Below are 13406 nucleotides of genomic sequence, written 5' to 3' on the forward strand. Positions count from 1 at the left end.
AAGATGTAAGTGATTCAGATTTCAGATTTTTAAAAAGTAAAAATCCAAATAACTAGTGAGAGAATTCTTTCAGAAGTATTTTAGTTAATAAATGCAGGAAGAATGAAGAATTTTTACCATTTTGCAACTCCAAGTGAAATAATGGGTTTAAGTAGTGATTATCAATAGCTGCTAAAAACTATTAATTAGGTAAAAGGCTGACAGAGAATATTATGATGGATGGGATCAGAATGACATCATCAGAGTCCAGATGTAGATTTTCACATCATATAGAAAGAGATACAAAAAAAAAAAAAAAAAAAAAAAACAAAAAAACAAACAAAAACAAAAAACAAAAAAAAAAGAAAGAGATATAAGCTAATGCACTTCCTCATGTGATGCAATATGAAGCACATGATACTAGGTGTAAATATTCTTTCTGGGGAAAAAAAGCAAACCTGAAATCTAATCAAGTGTTTAGGTCTGCCTAGTGTACAGAATGTGTAGGTGGTAGAGGAACATTTAAAGAACTCCCTGGAGGGCTGCCTGTGTGGCTCAGTTGATTGAGTGTCTGACTTTGGATCAGGTCATGATCTCACAGTTCATGGGTTCAAGCCCCACATCAGGCTCTGTGCTCACAGCTTGGAGCCTGGAGCCTGGAGCCTGCTTCGGAGCCTGTGTCTCCCACTCTCTCTGCTCCTGCCCCACTTGTGCTGTCTCTCTCTCTCTCTCTCTCTCTCTCTCTCAACAATAAATAAAACACTTAAAAAAATTTGAGGAACACCCTGGAGATATAATCAATGAAATCTAGAATGTAAGAAATATTAGAACAGATGACCCAGTTTCTTTAATAAATGAATGGCAAGAAAAAAGGGAGGGGGAACTGTTAAAGTTTAAATAAAACATACTAATAAAAAAGAAAACCCTAAAGACTTCACCAAAAACTACTACAACTGATAAATGAATTCAGTAAAGTCACAGGATACAAATCAATATTCAGAAATCTGTTGTATTTCTATACACTAATGATTAAGTAGTAGAAAGAAAAATGAAGAAAACAATCCCATTTACAACTACACCAAAAATAACAAAATACCTAGGAATAAACCTAATCAAAGAGGTGAAAGACCTCTACTCTGAAAACTGTAAAACACTGATGAAAGAAATTGAAGAAAACACAAATGAATGAAAAGACATTCCATGCTCATGGATTGAGAGAACAAATATTCTTAAAATGTTTATACTACCCAAAGCAACCTGTACATTATTGTAATCCTTATCAAAATACCAACGCATTTTTTAACTAGAAAAAAACCCTAAAATTTATATGGAACCACAAGAGACCCCAAATAGCCAAAGCAATTTTGAAAAAGAAAAGCAAAGCTGGAGGTATCACAATTCTGGACTTCAGGTTATATTACAAAGCCGTAGTAATCAAAACAGTATGGTACTGGCACAAAAAGACACATAGATCAATGTAACAGAATAGAAAACCCAGAAATAGAAGGTTCCGGAAGATGGCGGCGTAGGAGGATGCTGGGCTCACCGCGCGTCCTGCTGATCACTTAGATTCCACCTACACCTGCCTAAAGAATCCAGAAAACCGCCAGAGGATTAGCAGAACGGAGTCTCCGGAGCCAAGCGCAGACGAGAGGCCCACGGAAGAGGGTAGGAAGGGCGGCAAGGCGGGGCGCGCTCCACGGACTGGCGGGAGGGAGCTGGGGTGGAGGGGCGGCTCGCCAGCCAAGCAGAGCCCCCGAGTCTGGCTGGCAAAAGCGGAGGGGCCGGACGGACTGTGTTCCGACAGCAAGCGCGACTTAGCGTCTGGGAGGTCAGAAGTTAACAGCTCTGCTCAGAAAGCGGGAAGGCTGGAGGACAAAGGGAGGGAGAGCTGCTGAGCCCCCGGACGGCAGAGCTCAGCTTGGCGGGGAACAAAGGCGCTCGCCAGCGCCATCTCCCCCGCCCATCCCCCAGCCAAAATCCCAAAGGGAACCAGTTCCTGCCAGGGAACTTGCTCGCGCAGCGCAAACACCCAACTCTGTGCTTCTGCGGAGCCAAACCTCCGGCAGCGGATCTGACTCCCTTCCGCTGCCACAGGGCCCCTCCTGAAGTGGATCACCTAAGGAGAAGCGAGCTAAGCCTGCCCCTCCAGCCCCCGTGCACCTTGCCTACCCACCCCAGCTAATATGCCAGATCCCCAGCAACACAAGCCTGGCAGTGTGCAAGTAGCCCAGATGGGCCACGCCACCCCACAGTGAATCACGCCCCTAGGAGAGGGGAAGAGAAGGCACACACCAGTCTGACTGTGGCCCCAGCGGTGGGCTGGGGGCAGACATCAGGGTGGACTGTGGCCCCGCCCACCAACTCCAGTTATACACCACAGCACAGGGGAAGTGCCCTGCAGGTCCTCACCACGCCAGGGACTCTCCAAAATGACCAAACGGAAGAATTCCCCTCAGAAGAATCTCCAGAAATAACAACAGCTAATGAACTGATCAAAAAGGATTTAAATAATATAACAGAAAGTGAATTTAGAATAACAGTCATAAAATTAATCGCTGGGCTTGAAAACAGTATACAGGACAGCAGAGAATCTCTTGCCACAGAGATCAAGGGACTAAGGAACAGTCACGAGGAGCTGAAAAACGCTTTAAACGAAATGCAAAACAAAATGGAAACCACGACGGCTCGGCTTGAAGAGGCAGAGGAGAGAATAGGTGAACTAGAAGATAAAGTTATGGAGAAAGAGGAAGCTGAAAGAAAGAGAGATAAAAAAATCCAGGAGTATGAGGGGAAAATTAGAGAACTAAGTGATACACTAAAAAGAAATAATATACGCATAATTGGTATCCCAGAGGAAGAAGAGAGAGGGAAAGGTGCTGAAGGGGTACTTGAACAAATTATAGCTGAGAACTTCCCTGAACTGGGGAAGGAAAAAGGCATTGAAATCCAAGAGGCACAGAGAACTCCCTTCAGACGTAACTTGAATCGATCTTCTGCACGACATATCATAGTGAAACTGGCAAAATACAAGGATAAAGAGAAAATTCTGAAAGCAGCAAGGGATAAACGTGCCCTCACATATAAAGGGAGACCTATAAGACTTGTGACTGATCTCTCCTTTGAAACTTGGCAGGCCAGAAAGGCTTGGCATGATATCTACAGTGTGCTAAACAGAAAAAATATGCAGCCGAGAATCCTTTATCCAGCAAGTCTGTCATTTAGAATAGAAGGAGAGATAAAGGTCTCCCAAACAAACAAAAACTGAAGGAATTTGTCACCACGAAACCAGCCCTACAAGAGATCCTAAGGGGGATCCTGTGAGACAAAGTACCAGAGACATCGCTACAAGCATAAAACATACAGACATCACAATGACTCTAAACCCGTATCTTTCTATAATAACACTGAATGTAAATGGATTAAATGCGCCAACTAAAAGACATAGGGTATCAGAATGGATAAAAAAACAAGACCCATCTATTTGCTGTCTACAAGAGACTCATTTTAGATCTGAGGACACCTTTAGATTGAGAGTGAGGGGATGGAGAACTATTTATCATGCTACTGGAAGCCAAAAGAAAGCTGGAGTAGCCATACTTATATCAGAAAAACTAGACTTTAAATTAAAGGCTGTAACAAGAGATGAAGAAGGGCATTATATAATAATCACAGGGTCTATCCATCAGGAAGAGCTAACTATTATAAATGTCTATGCGCCAAATACCGGAGCCCCCAGATATATAAAACAATGACTCATAAACATAAGCAACCTTATTGATAAGAATGTGGTCATTGCAGGGGACTTTAACACCCCACTTACAGAAATGGATAGATCATCTAGACACACGGTCAATAAAGAAACAAGGGCCCTGAATGATACATTGGATCCGATGGACTTGACAGATCTATTTAGAACTCTGCATCCCAAAGCAACAGAATATACTTTCTTCTCGAGTGCACATGGAACATTCTCCAAGATAGATCACACACTGAGTCACAAAACAGCCCTTCATAAGTATACAAGAATTGAAATCATACCATGCATACTTTCAGACCACAATGCTATGAAGCTTGAAATCAACCACAGGAAAAAGTCTGGAAAACCTCCAAAAGCATGGAGGTTAAAGAACACCCTACTAACGAATGAGTGGGTCAACCAGGCAATTAGAGAAGAAATTAAAAAATATATGGAAACAAACAAAAATGAAAATACAACAATCCAAACGCTTTGGGACGCAGCGAAGGCAGTCCTGAGAGGAAAATACATTGCAATCCAGACCTATCTCAAGAAACAAGAAAAATCCCAAATACAAAATCTAACAGCACACCTAAAGGAAATAGAAGCAGAACAGCAAAGGCAGCCTAAACCCAGCAGAAGAAGAGAAATCATAAAGATCAGAGCAGAAATAAACAATATAGAATCTAAAAAAACTGTAGAGCAGATCAACGAAACCAAGAGTTGGTTTTTTGAAAAAATAAACAAAATTGATAAACCTCTAGCCAGGCTTCTCAAAAAGAAAAGGGAGGTGACCCAAATAGATAAAATCATGAATGAAAATGGAATGATTACAACCAATCCCTCAGAGATACAAACAATTATCAGGGAATACTATGAAAAATTATATGCCAGCAAATTGGACAACCTGGAAGAAATGGACAAATTTCTAAACACCCACACTCTTCCAAAACTCAATCAGGAGGAAATAGAAAGCTTGAACAGACCCATAACCAGCGAAGAAATTGAATCGGTTATCAAAAATCTCCCAACAAATAAGAGTCCAGGACCAGATGGCTTCCCAGGGGAGTTCTACCAGACGTTTAAAGCAGAGATAATACCTATCCTTCTCAAGCTATTCCAAGAAATAGAAAGGGAAGGAAAACTTCCAGACTCATTCTATGAAGCCAGTATTACTTTGATTCCTAAACCAGACAGAGACCCAGTAAAAAAAGAGAACTACAGGCCAATATCCCTGATGAATATGGATGCAAAAATTCTTAATAAGATACTAGCAAATCGAATTCAACAGCATATAAAAAGAATTATTCACCATGATCAAGTGGGATTCATTCCTGGGATGCAGGGCTGGTTCAACATTCGCAAATCGATCAACGTGATACATCACATTAACAAAAAAAAGAGAAGAACCATATGATCCTGTCAATCGATGCAGAAAAGGCCTTTGACAAAATCCAGCACCCTTTCTTAATAAAAACCCTTGAGAAAATCGGGATAGAAGGAACATACTTAAAGATCATAAAGGCCATTTATGAAAAGCCCACAGCTAACATCATCCTCAACGGGGAAAAACTGAGAGCTTTTTCCCTGAGATCAGGAACACGACAGGGATGCCCACTGTCACCGCTCTTGTTTAACATAGTGCTGGAAGTTCTAGCATCAGCAATCAGACAACAAAAGGAAATCAAAGGCATCAAAATTGGCAAAGATGAAGTCAAGCTTTCGCTTTTTGCAGATGACATGATATTATACATGGAAAATCCGACAGACTCCACCAAAAGTCTGCTAGAACTGATACATGAATTCAGCAAAGTTGCAGGATACAAAATCAATGTGCAGAAATCAGTTGCATTCTTATACACTAACAATGAAGCAACAGAAAGACAAATGAAGAAACTGATCCCATTCACAATTGCACCAAGAAGCATAAAATACCTAGGAATAAATCTAACCAAAGATGTAAAAGATCTGTATGCTGAAAACTATAGAAAGCTTATGCAGGTAATTGAAGAAGATATAAAGAAATGGAAAGACATTCCCTGCTCATGGATTGGAAGAATAAATATTGTCAAAATGTCAATACTACCCAAAGCTATCTACACATTCAATGCAATCCCAATCAAAATTGCACCAGCATTCTTCTGGAAACTAGAACAAGCAATCCTAACATTCATATGGAACCACAAAAGGCCCCGAATAGCCAAAGTAATTTTGAAGAAGAAGACCAAAGCAGGAGGCATCACAATCCCAGACTTTAGCCTCTACTACAAAGCTGTCATCATCAAGTCAGCATGGTATTGGCATAAAAACAGACACATAGACCAATGGAATAGAATAGAAACCCCAGAACTAGACCCACAAACGTATGGCCAACTCATCTTTGACAAAGCAGGAAAGAACATCCAATGGAAAAAAGACAGTCTCTTTAACAAATGGTGCTGGGAGAACTGGACAGCAACATGCAGAAGGTTGAAACTAGACCACTTTCTCACACCATTCACAAAAATAAACTCAAAATGGATAAAGGACCTGAATGTGAGACAGGAAACCATCAAAACCTTAGAGGAGAAAGCAGGAAAAGACCTCTCTGACCTCAGCCGTAGCAATCTCTTACTCGGCACATCCCCAAAGGCAAGGGAATTAAAAGCAAAAGTGAATTACTGGGACCTTATGAAGATAAAAAGCTTCTGCACAGCAAAGGAAACAACCAACAAAACTAAAAGGCAACCAACGGAATGGGAAAAGATATTTGCAAATGACACAACGGACAAAGGGCTAGTATCCAAAATCTATAAAGAGCTCATCAAACTCCACACCCGAAAAACAAATAACCCAGTGAAGAAATGGGCAGAAAACATGAATAGACACTTCTCTAAAGAAGACATCCGGATGGCCAACAGGCACATGAAAAGATGTTCAACGTCGCTCCTTATCAGGGAAATACAAATCAAAACCACACTCAGATATCACCTCACGCCAGTCAGAGTGGCCAAAATGAAGAAATCAGGAGACTATAGATGCTGGAGAGGATGTGGAGAAACAGGAACCCTCTTGCACTGTTGGTGGGAATGCAAATTGGTGCAGCCGCTCTGGAAAGCAGTGTGGAGGTTCCTCAGAAAATTAAAAATAGACCTACCCTATGACCCAGCAATAGCACTGCTAGGCATTTATCCAAGGGATACAGGAGTACTGATGCATAGGGGCACCTGTACCCCAATGTTTATAGCGGCACTCTCAACAATAGCCAAATTATGGAAAGAGCCTAAATGTCCATCAACTGATGAATGGAGAAAGAAATTGTGGTTTATATACACAATGGAATACTACGTGGCAATGAGAAAAAATGAAATATGGCCTTTTGTAGCAACATGGATGGAACTGGAGAGTGTGATGCTAAGTGAAATAAGCCATACAGAGAAAGACAGATACCATATGGTTTCACTCTTCTGTGGATCCTGAGAAAGGTAACAGAAACCCATGGGGGAGGGGAAGGAAAAAAAAAAAAAAAAAAGAGGCTAGAGTGGGAGAGAGCCAAAGCATAAGAGACTGTTAAAAACTGAGAACAAACTGAGGGTTGATGGGGGGTGGGAGGGAGGGCAGGGTGGGTGATGGGTATTGAGGAGGGCACCTTTTGGGATGAGCACTGGGTGTTGTATGGAAACCAATTTGACTGTAAATTTCATATATTAAAAAAAAAAAAAAAAAAAAAAAAAACAAAAAACTATATGCACCCCTATGTTTACTGCAGCATTATCTACAATAGCCGAATTTTGGAAGCAGCTCAAGTGTTAGCAGCCCATCTATCCATTGATAGATGAATGGATAAAGAGGTGGTATACATATACACACACACACAAGCACACACACTGGAATATTACTCAGCCATAAAAAAGAATGAATAATCTTGCCATTTGCAACAGCACGGATGGAGCTAGACAGTATAATGCTAAGTGAAATGTGTCAGAAAAGACAAATACCACAAGATTTCACTCATATGTTATGAAACAAAGGGAAAAAAAGGGACAAACCAAGAAACACTCTTAACTATAGAAAATAAACTAATGGTTACAAGAGGGGAGGTGGGTGGAGAATGGGTCAAATAGCTGAAGGGATTAAGAGTACACTTATGATGAGCACTAAGTAATGTATACAATTGCTGAATATTGTACACCTAAAACTAACACTTTATGTTAACTATATTGAAATTTAAATAAACAAACTTTAAAAGCCGTAAATGAAGTCGGGGAGGAGTGCTTATTGTTACATGAAATCATAGAATCCACAACAGAGCTAGGATGATTTCAGAAATCTTTCTGGTCAGGGGTGCCTGAGTGGCTCAGTGGGTTAAGCTTCTGACTTCAGCTCAGCTCATGATCTTACGGGGCGGGGGGTTTCGAGCCCCACATCGGGCTCTGTGCTGACAATTCAGAGTCTGGGGGCTGCTGCAGATTCTGTGTCTTCCTCTCTCTCTGCCCCTGCCGCACTTGTACTCTCTCTCTCAAAAATAAACATTTAAAAAAAAAGAAATCTTTCTGGTCCAATACCTTAGTTATATATAAGGAAGCTGATACACAGAAAGATTGTGATTTGCTCACACAACGTACACAAAATAGTAGCAAAATTCAGGTCCCTGACTCCCAAATCCAGGGATACTTTCACTAAATTTACACTGCTGCTTAGTAAACCCAGAGGCACAGCTAGGCAGAAATATGGAGAATCTAACTTTATTTTGTTTTTAGCGCTCTGATGTTTGCACTGCGCTTTCACAACTGCACTTTCTCACTTGCTGAGTTACCACCACCTCCACATCTGCTTCCCTCCCATCACCCACCACTTCTGCAAAGTACTTTCTACTCTTTCCATTTGGGTTCCCTTCCAAACCGCCCCTCACTTCCTCCCTCACTTCCCTTGCAGCGATGACCGCAAACGTCCATTAACAGCAACTGCAGACACCTCTTCACCGCACCTGTTGCCCTTAACGTTCACACATGACCGGCACCACCCCCAACTACCACCTTTAACAATACTGACTGAACTTCCACTTCATGGAAGAACCTGTGCTGTGGAACATTCCAACAGGCCCTGCTCGTTTAGCCTTCTGGCGAAGAAAGTGAGTAGACCTGTGAACACGTTAAACCACTCACCAGATGAAAACAAGTGCTCTACTAGAGGTCTGAGGGTTTGCTCAAGAAGCAGGGAAGCGTCCCAGCCACCATGACCTCCACCCTTCTAGAACCACCACCATTTCCGAGGCACCACGGGATCCAGCCGCGTCTGCCCCTTTAGTGCCCGGCCCGCCCAGTCACATCGCTGCCCCTTCTGGAACCTTCGTCCATCTCCGTAATTGTTCTACTTTGTCCCTCGCACCGGGTGGCACGCTCCTCGGCAAGTCTTGCCTCTCCACCTGTGTCCCCCCGGGGGGGGGGGGGGGGTGTCCCACCGTGAACCCCCTCGGGCTCCCAAGGGTGTCCCCGTCCTCCCGCCTCACGGGCCGAGGCCCTAGCCCAACGGGATCCGAAGGTCCTAGCTGCAGGCCGCTCAGCCCCCCCGCGTGGCCCGGCGCTCTCGCTGCGCCGCCTTCCCGGGCTCCCACGCGACGAAGCCCCGCCCCCAGGTCACCTGACCGAGGCCGACGCTCCGCCCACTGAGAGGCCCGCGCTGGAAGAGCGCGGGACCCAGGGCACGGCCACCGCCACCGCCTCCGCCACCGCGCAGGGGCTCCGGGGCAGCCGGGAGCGGCTGAGCTCGCCGCCGCCTCCGCGCCGACTGGACGGCGCTGCGGCCCCGCGGCTCCACCCCACCTCACAAGGGCCTGTGACCTCACCCGGCCCCGCTCGGCGGCCCAGACGCGAGCTCCTCCCCGCGCGCTGTCCTCCCGGCACCTGGATTTCGCCGTCCATCCCGCACTCCCTACCCTTCCTGCAGCTGTCTTCGTTCCCTGGTGCAGTGTCCCGCCCCAGTCTGACATCTTTTCAGGATTATCCTGTATCCATCCTTTGAATACTTCCCGCCCTGCCTTCGAAAACATTCCATCCTTCTTGGTTTCTACCGCTCCGTACCGGACAACAGCGCAGAGCTCTTTGTCCCGACACTTTGCTGAAATCTGTTCCAGGCTGCCCTTCAGAGGACTAACGCTCTCTTTGGGAAGAGATGCTTTGTGTTTCTTCGAAGATCAATTTCTTGTGTGTGTGCGTGCTGCAGATGAAATGTTACTGGTAAAAGACAACAAAGCGATTTTTCACGGCTTGCCCCAAATATTATGTCGCTAAAACGTTGTACGAATCCAAGACAGTGAAATTAATCATTTTTAAGGTTTTTGCTACACTAGAGTCGTAATGTTCTGTCAAGCGGAGAGCGTTTTGCAAATATTTTCCCTCTAAAGCTCATGATTTGAGGTGTAAAGGTAAATTTTCAAAAAGGTAAAATTCACATTGATTGAGCCAACCTGAGCTCTCCGTTGTTAACATTGTGGTGAGCAGCGTGGGCTTTAGAGCTGGATCTATGCAAATTCAATTATTGAGTCAATTATCCTAATTATTTACTGTATGCAGTGGGGCAAACTAAGCTCTCTAAGCCTCAGTTTTCTCATTCGTTCAGAATTGTGATAATTCAAAAATGTTTATGCAGTGCTCAAAAAATGTTAAAACATTTAATTACTTCAGAGATACTTGTGCCCATTTATATCTCAAATCCTGTTGTGTAGGCATTCTTTAGTATTCTTTAGTATTTTTAGTATTCTTTAGTATTTTAACATGTATGTGTTTTATCTCCCTAAACAGTCTGTAAGTAATGAGTGCTGAGACCATGTCTTTTATTTTTGTAAACACCCCACCCTCCATTCCCTACTTCCCCACCTACCCACACACACTGTTTACAGTCCACCTCTATTAATGAGCTGAGCCCATTTTCCATCTATTCATAAGACATCAACTTCTAACGTGTAAGGATTATAATGGTTTCAGTCTGTCTGATCACCAGATTGTGGACGCTTCACAATCTTGAGCACTTGTAGTTTGTTAGTACTGAGTCTATTGATGAGTTAGTTACTGTATTAGTCAGTTTCAGAGACGCTCACCAAATAGCACCAAGAGTATAGTAGTTAGGATTAGATTCTTTCACCTAACAGAAAATCCCTAAATAACAGTGGCCTAAGCAAGATAGAATTTTATTTCTCACATTCAAGAGGTTCAGAGATGGTCACTCAAGGGTGAATATTGCTAACCATAGTTGCAAGGACACAGTCTTCTATTTTACTGCTCCGGTGGCATTTTTTCCAGTGGTGGCTTAAGGGAGATATCACAGGCAAAAGACTCTCAAAAGATTTTAAGGTTATGCTTCTTGGATCCTCTCATTCAAATAATATGGCTTCTAAGAAGCTTAAGGCTTTTGTCCTTCTGCAGAAGCCCGAGGTAGCAAAAGATTTAGCTCAAAGATATTTATGGGTAGGGCTTTTATTTTATGGGACTGAAACCCAATTAAGATTTGCAGGAGATTCATAATTTTTTTAAAAGAGTATTGTAATTGTCAGAAACACTGCCAGCTTGGGCTGAAGGAGTCAGAGCATGAAAAGGAAAGAGGTCTTTGGACCCTCAAGCTCTATAAGCAGGAAGCAGGCTGAGAAAACTATTTCCATGTAAATATATGCTACCTTTAATGGAATAAAGATGGCTTAAAGGGTAAAACCAAAAGCCTAGAAGATAGAATGAAAATCCATGGAGAATTATTCCCAGGCCTTTCATATGGAACTGCCAGCCTATACCCAAGTGACTTTCAGAACTGCTATGGACTGGGGGCTTCTGCAAACCTGTTTTCTGCCCCTTGAAACTGGAATGTCTATAACAGTTACCCTATCTGTCCTGCCATTTTAATTGGTTGTTGCAGGAAGAGAGCATTATAGCTTTTTCCTTTAGTTCACAGGACTTCAGATTAAGAGGCACTATACTCAAGTAGCCAAATGTAAGGAACTATATCCAAGAAGACTCCTCTGCCCCAGGACCTATTTAGAGGACAAGACTCTGGACTTTGAGTGAATGCTATAATGAGATAAGACCCGGGGTCCTTGGGAAGGGGGAGCACTTGTTGCAAGTGAGGGAACTAGGAATAAGGAGTGACCAGAGGGTGGACTGTGGCAGTTTTGAACTATGTCCACAAGTTCTTTGGTGTATTAGTTTCTTGTTACTGTAACAACTTACCACAAACTTCAACAACAATGTATTACATTTCTGGAGGTCAGAAGTCCAAAATTGGCCTTACAAAGGCTGCATTTCTGGAGGCTCTAAAGGAAAATCTACTCCTTCCCTTTTCCCGCTTCTAGAGGCTTCTGCATCCCTTGACTCGTGGCAACCTCACACTGACCTGTTTCCATCATTACATTTCCTATTCTCACTCTGACCCCCTTATGATTGTATTAAGGCTATCCACATAATCCATGAAATTTCCCTGTTTCTGCCCTTAATTACATCAGCAAAATTCTTCATTCCATGCCAGGTAACATATCCGCTGGTTCTGGGGATTAGAACATGGGTGCCTTTGGGAGAGGGGGATGGGCAGGGGCAACAATTTTATCTACCAGGGCGCTCATACCTTCAAGAAGTGGCATCTAGGTTCATGAGTTCTAGCCCCGCGTCAGGCTCTGTGCTGACAGCTCAGAGCCTGGAGCCTGCTTCAGATTCTGTGTCTCCCTCTCTCTCTTTCTGCCCCTTCCCCACTCATACTCTGTCTCTGTCTCTCTCTCTCTCAAAGCGTAAACATTTAAAACAATTTAAAAAAAAAAAGTGGCATCTGGTCCACGCTTCTTGCATGTGGACTAGTTGTAGCGGGCTGCTTAACAACGAATAGAGTATGGTGGAAATGCTGACGTGACACGTACAAAACTACGTCACAAGAGATATTGCAGCTTCCTCCTGGCTCTCTCTTGGCTTCCGCACTTTGGGAGAAGCCAGCTAACATGCCGCAAAAACTGCAAGATCGCGTTTGTGGTTTTAAGCTGCTAAATCGTGGGGTAATTTATTATGCAGCAATAGATAACTACCACAATCCCTCAGGTCCCATCCTGTTCCGTGAGGTCTGCTTAAGTTCTAGCTATTGTCTCTACAGTCGGCCTACCTGAAGAAGGAAGGGGAGAGGGGAGGCATGCTCCCTTCTTAAATGGCACGCGATGGAAGTGGTATGAACCTCTTCCATTCACATCTGTCTACAAGATGGACAGGGCAGCCTAGGAGAAGCTTGGAGACATAGTATCTATTCCAGGCAGCCATGTGTCCAACGGGAAATTAGGAGTTCTGACTATGTGAGAAGAGGAAAACACATATGGGGGCACAATTAGCAACCTCTGTCACAATGGGGGATTATAAGGGTCAGGAGAAGCAAAGTTGAGCATAGATCCATTAACATTTTTCCTAACCAATCTCTTCATTGGCCACCGAATGATATTTACACACCCAGCACTGTGATCTCTCCAAAGAAATCATGCCAATTGTATGAGTCACAGGAAAACCCAACTAATAGAAAAAAAAAAAAAAACCCACAATGAATTGCGAAATTTTTTTTTTCTTACAAAGCTCTTTTCAGGGACACTGATAAAGAATTTACTGTGGAGATTTTGCCTGAAGGCTGTTAAATCTCCTAAATGTTGCTTTCTAAATGCTTCTATTCTGTGAGCATTCTCCCGTGTATTGTCAGAAAATAC

Source organism: Panthera onca, assembly GCF_046562875.1.
Source record: "Panthera onca isolate mPanOnc1 chromosome E1 unlocalized genomic scaffold, mPanOnc1 haplotype 2 h2.Chr16_ul_11, whole genome shotgun sequence".
Classification (NCBI taxonomy): domain Eukaryota; kingdom Metazoa; phylum Chordata; class Mammalia; order Carnivora; family Felidae; genus Panthera; species Panthera onca.